The sequence below is a fragment of the Rousettus aegyptiacus genome, unplaced genomic scaffold (assembly GCF_014176215.1).
Source record: "Rousettus aegyptiacus isolate mRouAeg1 unplaced genomic scaffold, mRouAeg1.p scaffold_m13_p_2, whole genome shotgun sequence".
NCBI lineage: Eukaryota > Metazoa > Chordata > Mammalia > Chiroptera > Pteropodidae > Rousettus > Rousettus aegyptiacus.
In genome coordinates this window covers 119,623,285-119,638,117 of record NW_023416295.1, presented here as the reverse complement: position 1 = coordinate 119,638,117, position 14,833 = coordinate 119,623,285, and the positions used below count along the sequence as shown (strand labels likewise).

Genomic DNA, 14,833 nt, shown 5'->3' with positions numbered 1-14,833 from the left:
TTCTTAAAACTGTGTAATCGGAAGCTTTTTAAAAGTAAGTATTTCCACAGTATTATGTCATTAATTACTGGACCCTGAGGAATTACTGCTGCTGCTAATCTCTTGGATCCAATTCTTGGAGACATAAATATAAGTGACATTAGCGCTGCTACTGCATTCAATGAGATTACAAAATAGAAAGTAGACTTAGAAGCAGATGTTGGAAAAATACCTTCAAAGATAACAAAATGTACAAAGTATTGCTAAGGTTAGTTCAGGGACATATTCAAAAGGGAAGCTTCCACCACGGTATTGACAGTATGGTGGCACGTTCTTCTGCACACTTGAAAAGGGTCGTGTCTATTTTGGAGGATTTTCCTCCAAATTAAAAAAAAAAAAGATACAGTGTGTCTGTGGCCGATTCTTAATAAGATCATTCGAAGAAACAACATCTGCTGATTGGGATGGACGAAACAGAGTTCACTTACAAGGCAAAACTTGTGTGTGAATGTATTTCTTATTTTTTAATCATCTTTCTATGTATGTGGACCACTGTGGAACACTGAGTTCAGAAAATAAATCAATTTTCTTCTTCTAAATAATTCATCTCTTTTTAGGTTATATCAACTTCTTTTAAGTTTGTAAAAACCTAGATACTCTCTATATTTAATTTAAGCACCTCGTATGTCCATGGTAACCAAAATGATAAAATCTTAAAGTAGATTCAGAAAAGAAATAGTAGAGCTATTTTATGAATAGATTATACTTTAAAATTTAATATACCAACATATTTTTGAAAAAAAAGACCAATTTATGTATAGGTATGTCTCTAATTCCACAGTGTAACTTTAGACTTTAAAGTGTGATAACAAAAGAACAAGCATTGGTTGTGTTTATTTTTTCTCAGAATCTTACAACAAACTTAACAACATGCAGACACAAACACACACACCAGGACCTCAAAAAATAGAAAATAGCTTTTCCTCTATCCGCTTTTCTCTCTGCTTCCTACAGTCAGTACCAACTATCAACAGGCTCAGATGTTTTAAGCACTTTTACATTTTTATATTACACAAGAGTTGAGGAAAAACTAAATATGTCTGAAAATGTATTCAAAATACTGTTTTCGAACAATTAATCTGCTTGATTGTACAAAAGGCCAAGTCAGTTGTTAGAAATCTCTTGTACTTCAAACGTTGAAAAGGTGGTGTCAGGGACTAGCAGCATGGGCCACTTAGAAGGCAGCCATGCTCCTAACTAAGAGATAAAAAGACCAGGAAGGAGAACGGGTTTAGAGTTCCAGGTGGAGATGAAACACATTCTTAGTTTATGTATGTACGTATGAAGTTTCGGAGAAGGAGCTGAGCTACAGATAAAGATATGGGAGCCATTCATATGAATTGAAGCTATGGCCGCAAATTGAAGTTCACAAGAAAAGAAAAGTGATACAGAAAGTGGAGAAGAAAGGGAATATGGGGACCATCGCACACAAAAAAGATAATATAGGTTGTTGGCTCCCAGCGGTGGTACGTGGACCAGTGACCATCGCTGCATCCTCCCTGAGCTGTCCCACCACCCCCAGAACCTGTGTATGGTTCCGATGCCCTCGCCTCCCCCATGTTCAGCTCATGATAATTAACATGATTGTTACTGGAGACGTTAACTCACTCGACAAAGCTCGCCATCAAGGCATGCCACAGACAGCAGTGAACTCTAAAATTCTGGTCATGCTATCAGCACTCAAGGAGAGCAGGGAAATGAAACCAAGGAGAGCCCTTTTGGGGCCAGATCATTAACTCATATCGAGTGACATTCCATTTTCTATGTGAAAAAGTTGAAGTTTTATTGTGAAATTGCTTTACGGAATGGAGCATTTCTGTTGTTTTTCTGAAACTATTCAGTAAGATAGGACGCAAGTGCAAGGTCTGGTCCCAGCAATTGACTGCACCTTCCTTTCTGAGGTACAAAGTGAACGTTTGTAACAAAGAGTAAAATGTCTCTGGAGTGTTTAAACTGACAGCCTTGACTTTAAGGATCATTAGATTTCAAAGACAAAAACAAAAAACAAAAAATCCTAAAGCCATACTCATTGCAGGGATCAGATGATGAGAAACTGAGTTGTAACTTGGGATTCATTCACAAGAAAAGGTCTGAAAGGTATTCGCATGAATAAGACCACCAGAGTTGCGAACTCTAGGCTCAGCCTCTCTGACCTGACAGAGGACTTGCTCTTTAGGCTACAGTAGTTGCCACCTCCACACTGAGCAGATAATAAGTTTTTAAACTTTTGAAGGGTGTGGTGTCACTAGGTGAGCTGGCTGGGCACAAGATTTGCACTTGTGCCTGATTTTGGCTAAGCAGTTTTAGTAATCCAAAAAAAAGGGCTCCATTCTGTAAAGCTAATTGAGGAATAAAACTTTGACTTCTCCAGATGGAAAATGAGATAGGCAAATTCAATGAAGGGGGCGGGAGGCGGGGAACATACTGTTTCTCGAGCTGTGGCTCTAACGTCTTAGAACAACAGTTCCTTGAATGTTATGTATGCACAGTAAACATTTATGACCATATTTAGGTCCAAGTAGCATGTGGATGTTTGTGCTAGTAGTTGTTGATGGTTACCACGAATAGGAATCCTTTATTTGTGACGTATCCATAGTAACTAAGCAGGCCCATTTCCATAGGGCTTATTAGCTTCTGTCCTGCTGGCCATGCTTAGGCATCGTGGGCTCCAGGATTCCTAATTCACAGAACACCCCCGAGACATGGGTAAGTGCTTTTCATACAAGCAAACTTAAGCAAGGGATTTTAAGAGATTTGAAGAATGCCACAAAGCAGTCAAGATGATAATTGACTCACCTGTTAATTTAACTGGGTAGCATTATAAAGTTACATAGCCAAAACTAGAATTATAAGTATTAAGATCTCTTTGAAATTTTCTATTATGTTACTGACTTCATTGTTGGCTATTTCATAGGCAGTACATGTTCACCTTGGATCTGGCAGAGATTGCTCCATTTCTTATTAATGTTCATGTTTTTTAAAAAAAAAAAATACAGGGAAATATTTAACGTACTAGGGAAAAAATGGTTTAAATTAGTGACATTAACATCAATGTTATAATATATATCCTCTTTTTTTCCTAAGATACACTACAAATGATTCTGTAGTGTTTATATTTAATGTACGTAGTAGATTTTCCTTTAGTTTGCATGTAAAATGACCATTTGAACACCAGGATAAAATTGTCATTGGCCTATATTTGTTAGCTTACTTAACTGCAATTAGAAATACTGTAATCCACTTTATTACCTTCAGCTCTTTTGCACATTAGTGTATTTTTGTTCAATTTCATGAGGGTGAACTTTCTATCCTGTACGTTTAACAGGTAGAAATGAAAGCACTTGATAATAATTAAATATATGTGCTCTGAAAATATAGCTGTTATTTTAAATGATTACATTATATTTAAACCTAAGTCCTCAAACTGTCTAAAGTTCAAATTTGAGTGGTATGCACAAGAGTGACACTTTTTCATTTCTCCATTGTCAAGATGGAAAGACATTTGTTCTAAGCATCTGTGTCCCCATCTATTTTTCTCCGATAGTCAAGCAATATAGGTCCCAGCTAAAATGATGACGAATCAAATTTGTGGAACTGCTAGATATTGTATACATACTGATGAGTAGTTCAAGGCCCCCATTGCCATCGATCTTATATTCTAGAGAGGAATCATGAACAATGGTTTAGTTACTCAAAAAATAAAAATAACCATTTCCAGGAGTGATGAGAGTTATGAATTAAAGTGAACCAAGTTCATGTGATGTGTAGAGTATTGGAGTAGAGGGAGGCTGTTTTAGATTGGATAGTCTGGGTGGGCATCACGGAGGAGGTGCTGTGTGAACTTAGAGCCCCAAATGACAAGGAGCCAGCCTTACAACTGGTAGATGTGTTGGCTGGCATTAACAGCAGGTGGGAAGAGAGACTATGGAGGGGCTATCTGAGCATTCAGCGTTATTTTTCTTATCTCCTGGGCAGAACACCCAAGGATATGTTGCAAGTATGAGGTAAAAAGCAAGAAAATTCATGATATCTTTTCTCCTCGTGATGCCTGTGTGAGTATTTCTAAGTTTCAAAGTTGAAATAAAGTATGACCTCTGCCATTTTAAGCCACCATTCATTCTTCAGCACAGATTTAAGAAAGCCATCAAAGTAGTCATTAATGAAAACAGTTGTTCTTTTTAGCTGTGCAAACTTAGAGAAAAAAAAAAATTACTGTCACCTAGCTGAGATGTAGCCAACATGTATCAACACAGCTTGGCTTGTGCCGTCTTAACCCATCGGAGTCAAATTGTTCTTTCTGCTGTTGCTTTCTTTGTAGAAATGAGAGCAGAAAGAGAGACAGAGGCAGAGAAGGAGGAAGTGAGGGCCAGCATGGGGGTGGGTAGGCGTGGAGTAGGAGAAATCAGTTCTGGTTTTCTGGTTTCTAAACACTGCAGAAGAATACAGTAAAAGGGAAAACAGAATTTGCGAAGAAAGAGGTGTAGGAGCCTCCTCAGTTGTGGGTTAAATTACTGGCTTATGTAACAAGAAACGTTGACACTGTGAATTGAGGACCCCCTCTTGTTAACTGGTGCTCCTGAATGTAGTTAATGGCACAAACTATGTCAAAGCAGCCGCTTGTCCTTTTTTTTAATGACGAGCAGACGTCTAGCCCACCGAGACACTGAATTCTTTCCTAACTTTTTGCTCTGTTGAGAACACCTTTGCTTTTGGATACAAAGGTGGCAGAAAAGTTTGGAGAGCTCCTCAGGAAGAGGAACGAACCTCTTGGAACTTAATCTGTTCTGGGAGGGCCAGGAACCAGCACACCTGGAGTGGTGTCTGAGCAGGAGGGGTAGGAACTGGCTGGCCCATCCTCCCTTAGTGAGTGTTTATTTTGTTTAAGCTACAAAACAAATTATTGTGAAAGGACACAAAGGAAAGAGAAAACCCAAACCCTGGCCTCATGATACTGACAAATCAGTTGGACTGAGCACACAGGAATCAACTGAAGAACACTTCTGCCAAGTTCCAATTGTGTAAAAAGTGAAGGATATGAGTCTTGTGGGGAACACGGAGATGAGGCATGAGAGATTAAGTCGGTACCTAAGGCTGCCTGTGGGAGAATTTTGGGTGGAGATTTGAAGGAGGTGAGGAAAAGATCTGAGTTAATGTACATTAAGTTTGTCGCCTGAACAAGACTGGAAGTACCTGGAGAGCAAGGACATGGCTTCTCTTCCTTATCCATTTCCTGAAGACCCAGCTTTAATGGGCTTGGGCGCCATGTTATTAAATTGATGAAAGGTTGGCCTTCCACCGATAGGCCACAGCACAAAATAGAAACAGATGTCACAGGCACCTGTAGAGCTGTCCTTTTTGTCTTGCAATGTCCACTCCCTTTTGAGCTCTTTCTCTCTCCAACAGCACTCACAAAAGGAGCTCTCTGTCTGGGAAGGAACAAATATCCAGTAACCTTGTGCAGCTGGCCTCACTGAAAGGGGAGAATCTGTTGAATGCCACTGGAAATGTAAGGCCCTCTTGTGACAGTACAGTCTCAGGAGAAAACTAGTGGTTAAATTGCTAAGTTCTTTGAGTCTGAAGCTTTTTTCACTTGCGGTGCAGATAAGTGCCTGATCTTGCGGTATCATGTTTCTGACTTCTTTGTTCTGGCTTTTTTTTTTTTTTTTTTAAATGCCATTTTCATTTGTTGTTAGAGTTTAGAACATGTCAAAGAGCTTCTCTGAGAGGTAGGTGGTTTTACAGAGCCCACGGAGAATGAAAACTCAATATCATCCTGGAGGCGGTCCCCTCCCATCAGGGAGGGGTCGGGTTGCTTTCCAGCTTGGCTGTGTCTGAGCATGAAATGAGAAGGAGAGAACCGAGGCCATGAGTCACCTCATTTGGGCCCAAACACCCTTTACCTCGAATACCGAGAAAAATTGAAGCAAGACTTTCTTTGCTATGTTCTCCGCAGTTCTTGTCCAATTCAGTACATCTTAAACGATGGTTTAGGGAATGGTGCTATGACAGAAAAATGCAGGTAGGGTCAGTCTTGCTTGCTTGTTCTCTCTTAAGCTTTTTACCTAAATCCTCATTAGAATCTATAGGGATGCTAGCATCATTATAATAAGTTATCGACTCTGTTACTCTTAATATAATGCTGCCCTAAACTGCCAACACATCGTGTACAAGTGAGTTGCAGCGAGTACAAGTAGATCACCACTGATTTCCTGTGACATATTTTAAGAAAGAGCCATTAGTAAGCTGCCATACTTCCTCGATCAAAGAGGCAGAAACTTTTGCAAAACATTCAGTTGATGGAACGTTAGCTAGAATGAGTCTGAAACCCATTTTCTAAGGACCCTACTCACTTAGCCCAATACCAAATAGACTTTGATGCCTTTTGGTGTAGGGTTCTCTGAGTCAATTGAGTTGGGATACACGTCATTTGGGGGATGGGAGGGGACCCTGACCACCATCATTGTGTACATACATAAATCAAAGCAAAACCAGAGAAGGAATGTGATGGATCACAGAACAACTCAGAAAGATGATAGCTATGACTAGGAAGTGGAACACAGTGGTTGTATTTCAGGGAACCTACCCAGCAGATGGTAATTATCATAGGTTGATGGATCCTTAAGTCTAATGTGATATCATGGTCTACACTCCCCTCTTGCTCTCTGCTGAGGTCATCAGGGAGAAGCTGAAGAGAATGCTGTCAATACTTAACTCCTCAGGAATCACAGTAAACTGCCCTCATTACACTGGCTCTTCCCCAAAAATGGGCTAGAGATTGCTGATCTATTTATGTATTTAAGAAAGAATGGTGAGGAAATATAGTTTACGTTTTATTCTGGTATTTACTATTTTGAGCTTCATTTCTAAATGTAGGCAGTGTCTGTGAGGCATCTAAACAGAGTCCTTCCTGCTTAGTATTCATAATCAATACATATTAAATGCCTACTGAATACCAGGCATTTTTCTAGAGACCTCAAAGTAAACCTTCAAAGCATACTCGATTGACATAATTTTATAAATGAAGAAACCGAGTCTCAGAAAATTTAAGTAACTTCACAGATACACAGAAAATAATACCACTGAGTCTAGAACCCAGGTCTGTCATACCCCAAAACACATGCAGCCAACTCAGCTAGAAAGATTATGGAGATCTCAGCTTTTCAGTACTTTTCACACTTAGCTTTAGGATTAAAAGCATTGGTCATGCTTTGCAAAAATGTAGTGTTCAGTACCCCAATCACATTTAATAAAGATTTATTAGGCACTTAACATAATAGGTTTGTGTGTAAGTAAATAAAATGCAGTTCTTAGCTTTAAGAACTTATAGTCTAAGGGAAGGTATGCATACACATGAAATTTCTGTTTATTTTGAATTCTAATTATGTGTCAGAAGTTATGCTCAGTGCATTGTAAACATTTTGTTTTATTATTTAATCTTTATGAAAGCATTACACAGTAGGTATTTTAAAAGTATCTTGCCAAAGTGCAAATCATAAACAAAGATTTTATAAGGCCTTTATTCCAACTAGGTAAAATAAGAAAGGCTTTAAGAAACAGATGAATGGCGCTTTGGCTGAGCCCTAAAGAATGGAAAAGATTTTAATAGGACAGCTGGAAGAGGAAGTTCCTGGAGAGAGCCTTCCATGCTGTGTGAAAAGTAGGAGTGAATCAATGGAGACTGAGGAGCATAGGGAATGTTCACATGAGAGCAGCCAGTTTGGGTTGGATAGTGTAAATTAGGGCTGTGGCATGGATAAGAGGAGGATGTGGACAATGAGCCTGAGCAGGGAGTGGTAACAGGTCATGAGGGCTATGCATAGCATGCCTAAGGAGATTGAGCATCATAGGAATGGGAAGCTATGAAAGATTACTGAGTAAGAGAATGACTGATCAGATCTGATTTGATGTATTAAAAATATTAGCTCTGTCAGAAGCTTACATCCGTAGCCATAGATAGTCTCATGACAGATGCTTGAGAATTAGTTACCCACCACATAACAACATTTTGATCAACAGTGGACCACATATGTGACGATAATGAAGATTGTAATGAAGCTGAATCTACTGTAAGAGACAGGAGGATATATGAGTCAGGAGGAATTTATTTTTCAGTGATGGGACCAATATATGTGGGGGCAATAGAGTCGCTCTCATCGTAACACCTCAATTTTGAGTGCACAAATTATATCCCAGTCTGTCAGCTATTGACTTGCTTCAGCACGGAGGAGCCTGTCCAACTTCCCCCTCCCCCGCCCCCCGCCAACCCCATGTTATATACTCAGAGGGCACTATAGCCCTCCCAGATCTAGCTTGCTGGTCTTCAGGATACACTGCTCTAAATTATTTGTTGATGACCTAAGATCTTGTACAAGGACACAGGTCCACAGGAGCGACTTTAACAAGTGTTAAACATCACTGCCTCTTTAGTGAAAGCTTTCTGCAGCAGTGTGAAGCCAGCCTGTCCCTGTATTTTGGAAATATTTTCAGGTTATAATGATGTAAAGCATAGGTAAGTTTTATTTCTTCCATCAGTTCAATACCAGGGAGAGCCCTTTGTGCCAGGTAGGGTCAATGGAATCAAAAACAAATTTTCAAAGTCAGAATATCCAGTCCTCAGTTCTACACCCTCTCCCTGTTAAACACCCTTTGTAAAAATGAATATGACAAAGTTCCTTAATCTGACCACCGCTCCAACATGTAATAGCCAAAACCACATCGCCATGGCAATCAGGTTCCTTTATCTCTTCATCTTGATTTGTTATTACTTTTGATCTTCAGGCCATCTTTCACTCCCTCCTGATAGTCATTATTATGGTGATCCACCCTTACCTAGCCTGTTTCTCTTCAATATTTCCAATCAATCCAACCTACATCCCTGTTCACGAAACATCATTGACAGCTTCAATGTTCTATTTCTGACCCTGTCAGAAGGAAACGGAGGGCTTATGGGACAGCATTTACACAGCCTGCAGTAGTGTACTGTAATGTCCTTGACCTTCACATTCACTCACCACTCACTGACTCACCCAGAGCAACTTCCAGTCCTGCAAGCTCCATTCATGGTAAGTACCCTATATAGGTGTGCCATTTTCATCTCTTACACTGCGTTTTTACTCTATCTTTTCTGTGATTAGATATACAGATACCTACCATTGTGTTATAGATGACCTACAGTATTAGGTAAGCGAACACGGTGTACAGGTTTGTAGCCTCAGAGTAATAGGCTATGCTGTATAGCTTGGGCGTGTTGTAGGCTCTGCCATCTATTTTTGTGTAAGCATGTAAGTGCGCTTCATGATGCTTGCACAATGGCAAAATCACCTAACAAGGTATTACTCAGAACACATCCTCATCATTAATGACTGCATTTGCTACATTGATTTTTTTTCTTTAAAACACCGGTTTCTGAAACATGCTTATGATACAGTTAATTAGTATTTTATAAAGTGATTTTTATATTCTCCTAATGCCAAGAGCTGGTAATCATCACGTGATTTGATTAACTCGAAAGCGAAAAGATTTACCTCCTTCTAGGAATCTGGTCTAAATATTAGCAGACTGAGTACTCTCCCTTTAATTTTATGAACTTGCTTTTAAATTGTTGTACCACTAGTTCAATGCATGCGTTTATTGTCTCAAACAGATGCAGGCTACTGGAGGATATAGACCCCATTTTTGCTTTCTTTACTATCTCCTACTGCACCGGAAAAGCCATTGCTACTCACTGAATACTTGTTAAATGAAGAATTGAATGTATAGCCCCTAGGTTAATTCTAACTTTTACTGTTAGCATCAAGGTGAGCGATTAGCCCAGGGTCACAGTGAGAAGAACTTTGAGACTTCTGAAGAACCATGTTTCTGAAAACTGCCAAATATATAAATTACATGGTCTCCACGGATCATTGGTTCCACATCCAGAAATTCTAATTTACTAAATGTGGGTTGATGGAAGGGTTGAACTGGGTGAGATTTTTCTAGCGTAGGAGTCAGCAAACTCTGGCCCACAGGTCAAGTTCAACCCATCACCTGTTTTCAAATGACCAGATATCTAAGAACAGTTTATACACTTTTTAATGGTTGGAAAAAAAATGGAAAGAGCAGTACAATTTCTCGATGTGAAAATGATGTGAGATGCAAATTTTAGTATCCATAAGTAAAGTTTTACTGGGACACAGCCACGCTCATTTTTTCACAGAGTGTCTACGGCTGCTTTCATACTACACTGGCAGAACTGAATAGTTGCCACAGAGACCACCTGGCCTGTAAAACCAAATATATTTACTATCTATCTGGCCCTCTACAAAAGAAGCGTGCTGGCTCTCACTCCACTATGTCTTTCTGGCCCTCTTAATCCATTTATATGCATTTCTCCCTTTAGTGTGCAAATGGAACTGAATTTCAGTTCATTAATAGAAGCAAGAAACCTTTAGCTTTGCCTCCAGATGTTATTCTTTTTCTTTCTCTTGAGAATCTTGAGTATTCTGTATCTAGATTCTCAAAGCTAAAGAATAATGAGGTAGAATATGTTTTATCCATTACCATATCCCTTTACTATGAGAATCCTGAAAGTGTGGTTTTCCCTTTAGGTTAGAGAACTACATTCCTTTTCTAGTCACACTCCATTTTTAGTTCACACACAGGCTGTCAGCTCCATAGAACAATGCCAAATGAGATTCTTAGGATCTCTTAAAAAATCTCTTCCAGTTTGGTTTCTGTCCATATCTCACTCAGGTATTTTCCTCAAAAAGGCCTAGGAATAATGGAATAACCTTTGATTATGAACGGCACGTTCGACTTCCCTATTTGGTGTGTCTTTGTGCTTTGCAGCGTCATAGCTTTCTTGGGTTTAGCAAAAGGAGGTGGGACAACCTGTCTTTTGTAGGCAGAAGCCATTCTGAAATGGCAGGGAGACAACGGGAGGCACAGTGGGAAATATTCTCACTTCTTTACATCATTCATTCACTCCTGCACTGCACGTGATCTGGCTTCCTCTGTCCCACGGAAAGTACTCTACATATGGTCACCGATAATCTCTTAACTGCCAAATCCAAAGGACACGTTTGTCATCATCCTGATATCTATTCCGAAATATCTGACACATCGATCACTCTTCCTTATTTCAAACTCTCCCTCCTCAGATCCCAGAACAAAAGCCAGTTCTGATGTTCCTTTTATCTGAAAAGTCCTTATATCTGGAGGACTCTTCTCTTTCTACCTGTGCTTCCCACATTGTGCGTTTCCAGGGTTACAACTGAGGGCCTCTGTATTTCGTTTCCATGTGTCCATTCTGAGTTAGCTCAGTGACATCTATGTTTTGGTTACTAACTACATTTCGATGACTGTATTCTTAGCTTGCTTGAGAGTGCCATAATTCACTCAGTCATTCTTAACTCCCTACTTTCTCCATTTTCAGCACTTACAAACTGTTGTTTCAACTGTCATTTATCGCTCCATATGTTTTGAGTTTTCTTCTCCTCCATTCCCACTGCTCCTTCCTCTTTTCAAGCCCTCATCATCCCCTGGCTTGAACTATTTGCACTAGTCTTCTGCTAGTCTCCCTGCTGTCTCTGGTCTTCTCTCTCTAACCCGCCCCCAATATTATATAGCAAGTGCTATCTTCAAGACAGAAACCTTATCGCTCTCTTTCCAAAAGCCTTCAATGGCAACCATTTTCTCAAGTGATAAAATCTAAATTTCTTATATTGATTATAGCATTAGGTCTAGTTTCTAATCTTGCCTTCTGTCATTCATTCGCCAGTTGTAGTCTTCGCTTCATTAGTACAGAAAAACCGGTTTTTCCGAAACCTACACACCTTTACTCTGATTGTCATGTTTTTTCACCTTTATCACCATCTGGACAAATGTCAACACATCTCCCAAGCCCCAATTCAAATATGGTACTCCCCTTCCCCAAATTAGTTACCCCTCCTCTTTGCCATCGTGGGGGTTTGCATGCCACTCAAGGAGAGCATATTTTGCAGTGTACTGTAATTGTTTACATGTTTTACACACAGCAGACGATGTCTCCTTCCCCTTTGCATTTTCAGAGCATATAGCTCAGTGTCTGTCTTACCAAAAGTCTCCAATGAATGAATATGTCCAAGCTACATGTCTGTACCTACCATGAGCCCTCTAGATTCTGTTACAAGGCATGTTAGAAATGAACGGTGCTCTCAACACCCAATGGGCAATTATCAACAGAAAAGGTTTATTTCCTTCTATTGATATTTTATTTGCATTGATCTAGGCTAAGTGTATGTGGTTACAAATAGTCACTCATGAAGTCAGATGTGGGAGTAATAATAGTATTTTAATAGAGTGGAAGAGAAGAGGAGAGACTTCCAAATGTCACTATTGGTGAGTGAGTCACATATATTAGAGATAAAATTTAATTTCTTCTATTAATACCAAGAGAGTTGAGTAAGAAGTTAGTGTCTTAGTCATATAAAGAATGTGTGTGTGTGTGTATATATATATATATATACGTGTGTGTGTATGTATATATATAATAAAGTATGTATATATTTTAATGTGATTATTATATCACTAAGTCATTGTATTTTATATCCATCCTCAGAGAATTATCATTTTAATAAGTCCAATAATAAAAACAGGGATTGAGCAACACACCTTATTGAATTCAGAAATCACACACGTAAAAAGCTAAGTAATAGTATAAGGCATTTTGAGGCATCCCAATTAATGGCAAATAATACGTGAGATTCTATTTTGTATCTCTTTTTGATCTACTATAGCTCTTTGCATGTACTGGGTGTTTAATAAGTACTTGCTGAGTGAAAAAAGTGACAGCAGAACAGAGGTCAATTTGTAGTAATTTTTCAGTTGCACTTTCTTTGCTGTGTGCATTAAAATGAAGTTGGGTCTTGATCTGTATTTATTGACAGCAGCTAGTTGTAGATAAGCGTAAGAATTGATCCTTAATACTATCACAGATCTCATCTATTACCTATGAAGATCAAACTTATTTTTATCTTTCAAATTTAAAATCAAAATTAATAAATACATAAGTAGTAAAGAAATTAAAATATATAAGTAATAAATCCATAAAAATGCATAAAATTTAAAGTTATGTAGAGTCTGCTACTTAGTCGAAGGCTTCATCAGGATTACTGAGATTCATTGGGTGGAAACATAGATAAAACTCTTAATAATGTGAATCAAAATACTCTGGAAATCTTAACCATCTTCTTTTCGGTGGAAGGGAATTGCTTTCATACGAGGCCTAGGTTTTCCAGTCTGAAGGAAATCATCTGAAGATATGGTTTCTTCTAGAAGTTGTTTTAGAGTCTTTTTCAGAAGGAGGCCTAGGTGATTCCAGATGCCCCTCCAGGTTCGTTGTGGTGGAGTACAGGTGATCCCGTACATCATTGCTCTTTGGGCAGATTTATAATATGCACCAGGCTGCCCAGATTTACCCGTCAGACCTTCTTAAAGCTTAGCAAGATAACTTTTTCCTTTTTTAACATAAGAATAGACTATCATGATTCTAACTCATCTGTTTTTCTGTATCTATATATGAAGGTAAATATTTTCATGAATGTGCTTTAAAAATATTAGAATATTTTAAATGGCCATCCTCTATGTTCTCTCCTTTGCCTTTTCTAGTTTGGAGCTCCAGTTTAGGAAAATAGTCACATTTTAAAGCAGGAATAGAGCTTTCTAAAAGTTTTTCTGGTACAAGAAAATTGGAATCTCACAGACCTGCATGTACTTATTTTATCTTCTCTTCTCCCTTTAGTCAACAAGAAAGTTTTGATTCCCTTGGTAATAATCTTGTAGAGTTACTATGTACCTTGACACAATGGCTGTGGCAAATTTTGTTGTTTTTACACACGTATGTAAAAATAAAGAGAAATGTTTTTATTTATTTATTTATTTATATTAAATTTATTAGGGTGACATCGGTTAATAAAATTATATAGAGTTCAAGTGTGCAATTTAATAATACGTCATATGTATATTGCATTGTGTGTTCACCACCCAAAGTTAAATTTCCTTCTGTCTTATATTTAGATAGAGTTAATACAACAGGTAATTCTTCCAAAGGTGTCGGAAATTGAATTTTACTCCCCCATTCTCATCTTAGAAGATACATTGACAGTGGCTCAGTACATACTTTGCTCATTTGTCTTATTGGCAGTAATACGGGATGCACTTTATTTAATTGAATAGCTGTGTTCTTGAATGAGTAAATGATATTATTCAGAGTTGACCTGTTCGCATGCACTGGAAGAACTTGTCATTTTAACAACTTTAGTTTATTATTTCAAAGATTATACTCTTGCAAATAATCCTTTATTCAGATTTTCATTTATTTAGCATTTTTTTTTTTTTTTTAAATACCAAGGCTTACATCAAAAAAGTCAACTTTCTGTGAGTTTGAACTACCAATTCGGTGGACATTACTTTCTTTTTAATTTACTTTTTCTCGAATTATTTTTGCTACTGTGGGAGAATGAACAAGGTTAATTAATAGAGAATGAGCTCATTTCTGCTGCTCCAGCTATTTTTAGAATCTTCGATTTTAAAACAAGTGGTTGGAGGAAAAAAATGGACCTGTAACCAGGCTCACCCTAGTCTCCATTAGAGTGAGTTTAATCTCTTCTGCTTTTCCCTTTAGTTTTCAGTAAAACTGTTTTCTTTCTTTTTCCCCTAAACTTGTTATATAAGAGTATAGTAGTTACAGATCAGTCTGTATAAATACATGTTTATATGAATACACGTTTGAATACATGTGAATACATGTTTATCATATGAATGCATGTTTATAAAT

General features: G+C 38.2%; 1 protein-coding gene across 2 annotated transcripts in view; it reads left to right on the top strand.

Moving 5' to 3' along the window:
• HMGA2 (high mobility group AT-hook 2) overlaps nucleotides 1–14,833 on the top strand; it is a 129,537-nt gene that overhangs the window by 34,585 nt on the left and 80,119 nt on the right. The gene's annotated exons all lie outside the window — the stretch shown is intronic.